Source organism: Sapajus apella, unplaced genomic scaffold (assembly GCF_009761245.1).
Source record: "Sapajus apella isolate SASKATOON/1434 unplaced genomic scaffold, GSC_monkey_1.0 scaffold84, whole genome shotgun sequence".
In the NCBI taxonomy this organism is placed as follows: domain Eukaryota; kingdom Metazoa; phylum Chordata; class Mammalia; order Primates; family Cebidae; genus Sapajus; species Sapajus apella.
This window is the reverse complement of record NW_022437024.1, coordinates 8,991,626-8,995,603: the sequence shown is the minus strand read 5'-3', so window position 1 is coordinate 8,995,603 and position 3,978 is coordinate 8,991,626. Positions and strand designations below refer to the sequence as shown.

The 3,978-nt window shown below is 36.5% G+C and overlaps 1 protein-coding gene across 6 annotated transcripts in view; it reads right to left on the bottom strand.

Annotated features, from left to right (window-relative positions):
- The window catches only part of SLCO1C1 (solute carrier organic anion transporter family member 1C1), a 58,235-nt gene that overhangs the window by 25,555 nt on the left and 28,702 nt on the right, over positions 1-3,978 (bottom strand). The gene's annotated exons all lie outside the window — the stretch shown is intronic.

Sequence of the window (3,978 nt, the reverse complement as noted above, 5' to 3'; positions counted from 1 at the left end):
AAAAACAATAACCACCTCTATTTACTTGCTTATAATGTACCAGCCACTGAGCTTAGCATTTGATATATTAATATTATAACACTTGCTTTTCACCACGACCTTAAGAGTAGGCATATTGTTAGCCCCACTTCAGAGAGCTATTTGTTTGCAGTCACAGTTAGTAAGCGGGCAACCAGATTTGAATGCAGAAAGACTGATGTCAAGCCTCATGCTTTTAATCACTGCTATGTGGCCTCTCCTTCAGGGGTTTGGGAACTAGTATCCTTGATAAATAGATGTACATTATTTTTTTTAGATAGCTGTGCAAACTCACTAGGAATCTAATAAGTGTGAGCTGTAAACTGCACTAGGAAGAGGTTCAACTTAGTGGTTGAGAGCTTGGACTCTGGAGACCCAGCTGCCTGAGTTTAAATCTCAGTTCCACCACTGAATAGCTGTGCAATTGCAGGTAATTCTTTGAATGTTTCTAAACTTGTCTCCTCATCTATAATATGGAACTAATAATAGCATTGTTGAGGGAACTAAATTCCATTATTTATGAAGAGTTATCAGCACAATGTTTAGCACAAAAATATCATGCAATTAGTTGCTATCCATTTTATTTACAAAGATGAAAATATTGGAGGTGGGATGGGGAGTAAAACACTTGTAAAAGGCTTGGGAAAAGAGGCACTTTGGTGCTGTTTGTTGGCTTGTAAATGGTGTAACTCTAGAGAAGAACAATCTGGCACTCAAAAATAAACAACTTCTCTGCTAATTAGAATTTATTTCTCATATTGTCTACCTATCAATTGTTGATGTCCATGTTTTCTTGAGGTTTTGAGATAATACATCTCTTTCAAATAATAAAAAAGCTGAAGTTTGCATGACCTCTACTAGTCAACAGATAAGGTTCAAAGACAAAATCAGCATTCCTGTGGTAAAAAAATCATCTCATGTACGCATGTCTGACTCAGAATGTACTGTGAAATTGTAAAATAAAAATGAAAACACTGACCTCTAGTGATAATGACATGCAAATTATCTTCTTTCCTTTCCTTTTTTTTTGTTCTTTCTTTCTTTTTTTTTTTTTTGAGACGGAGTTTCGCTCTTGTTGCCCAGGCTGGAGTGCAATGGCGCAATCTCGGCTCACCGCAACCTCCACCTCCTGGGTTCAGGCAATTCTCCTGCCTCAGCCTCCTGAGTAGCTGGGATTACAGGCATGCGCCACCATGCCCAGCTGATTTTTTGTATTTTTAGTAGAGACGGGGTTTCACTATGTTGACCAGGATGGTCTCGATCTCTTGACCTCGTGATCCACCCGCCTTGGCCTCCCAAAGTGCTGGGATTACAGGCGTGAGCCACCGCGCCCGGCCTTTCTTTTTAAGTTTATGTATTTAGCTTCTTAACAAAGCATCATAGATTCGCAAAAAAAATCAACATACAATAGTCTTTGGCTTTCTCTTACATTATTAAAAAATAATTTCTAACATGTATAGATGATCACAAAAGAACATTTTATTTCCTCTCTTTTTATATAATCATAGGTTGTATAAGTTAACATTAAAATGATTATATTAGAAATCAGCCTACCTTAAAGGGGGCATGATTGTGAAATTCGTGATATGGAAGAAAGAAGAAATGCTAAATTTTGCTTTCCAGCTAAACTGTGGTTCCTGGTTATGGCAAGCAACAGAGATGAAAATCTGGAACCTTGAACAGCCAAAAATCAACTAAGAGGCACATGATTACTGTTTTAAAAACAATGAGTATATTATAGAAAATATATCAACAAACCCAGTTATTCATGGCCCAGGTTAATTAATACTAATATTTTCTCCTAATTTTTCTGATTTTTAAAGATGGGAAAGTAGATAAAATTAGATCTTCCTTTGTTTCAGGTTTCATCTTCCTTCTCCCAAAGTAAGTGCTGCTATGAGCTTGATATATATCCTTTAAATGCCTACTTTTACATACACAAACATATATGTAATAAATATATATAACATAGTACCTGATTATGAATGCCTTCCACAAAGCCAAAGCTGACACAAACAGCAGAGTCTACATTTTCTCTCTCAATTCCATCCCCAAAATTGGTTTATGAAAAAAGTATCTTCTGAAAACCAATCTCCAAACTGAAAACTTCAGAGCATGTCCCTAGCCTTTTATTTTATTTTGTAAAGTACCAGTTGAACCTGGGATATAAGGAGTCATAACACAAGGTGTAGCCTTGTCTGTAGCTGTGTTCTGTGTTGAATTCCATTGAACTTACCCCACTCCCAGCAGCCTACAATAGCCTGAAAATTGAAATGGAATTACCCTAGAAACATCTGTACACTCAGTATAAATTGTGAACAGTCAGGAATATCCCTTCCTGATTTACCTGTTTTTGGACGCTGGTATTTTCTTGAAACTTTCAGAAAGTTTCATGTATTCTCTTGACTCGAGATCATTCTACACGAGAAATTTGCTTTGTCTGATGAAAACCTCTGTTCTCTTTTCCACACTTTCATCTTTTAATACCTTCTTATCCTTTTCCCTTGATTTAGGTATCATCATCATCTGCTAGAGAATTCTTCCTGATTCCAAGATTAGGTTTGTTCTCCCAGAGTACTCTGAGTTTCCCCTAAGTAGAATTCCTTCTCACAGTTTCCACCAGCCATATGGGGCTTCCAGGGGACACATTTGGCACCAGGGCTCACAACTTGGTCATCAGAACTCCATTTTCTCCCTCATCAGGAGCTCCTTGTGCAGGGGCCCACAGGCAGCAGGCTTGATGCTTTAACAATTACCTGCTAGCCTTTCCAGTTCATATCTCTCACCATCCAACCAAACCCTTGAAGGAAAAAGGGTGTTCACCATTGAATCCCATGTTCCTTCAACAGTTTCCAATAAAATGTGCTAAATGAATAAATCTTAGTGTATTAATTTATGGTACTTCTCCTGGATATCTTACTCTCCTATTTCAAGATAACTAAATTATAACAGGATTCCAAAAAAGATTAGTACATTTCAAATATACTGTTGGCTTGGTTCTGGAAGCATTCCCTTTGAAATCTGACACTAGACAAGGATGGCCCGCTCTCACCACTCCTATTCAATATAGTACTGGAAGTTCTATAACCACTAAGTTGTTGTAACTGTTGGCCCTTGAAAATGTTGGGAAATTTCTGTTTACTCTCCCCTCATGGCACGTCAAATGCCTTTTCTCAGAGCAGAAAGGAAATATGTCTTCTTTGTGTCTATCTCATATTTTATTGCAGGAAGATCATTATCCCACAAAACAAGTTAAAATAAATGAAGAAAAAAAGAGAAAGATTGAATAGGAGAAGAAAAGAGAGAAAATAATATTTATTGAATGACGATATATGCATTTACTATGCATTTTATCTGTATTCTTTCATCTTTATTTCAACTTAGTGATATATTTATTTTCACCATTGTACAAATAATCAAGGGTGAGGGGAAATTGAATAATTTGCCCACTTACCCTTAGTTGTCTGCACCCCATACTTACTAATGTGATACCAAGATGATCTCAGGAACAATCCTAGCTATAATGATGTGAAATTGTTAGATAGTATTAGTTATCTCTCACAAAAATATTTAAATTATCTGTAGACCATGACATGTCAGAAACTTTGAAGAACTGAGTTTTAGGTAAATGCAAATTAAACCACCGTGAAATGCCACAACCACACCGCATAAGAATGGTTACAATGAAAAGAATTGACAAGTCCAAGTGTTGACAAGGATGTGAGGCAACTGGAATGCTCTTACATTTCTAATAGGAGTATGGATTTGCACAACTTCCTTGTGTTTTGGCAATAACGACTCTACTTAAACACATATTCTCCCTATGACTTAGCAATTGCATTCCAGAATATAGCCATGAAAAATGAGTGAAGTGGCCCACCAATGTACATGTGGAATGTCGTTTTCTGCTTTTAACTATCATAAAAGATTATAATGTTATTTATAATAGCATTATTATTA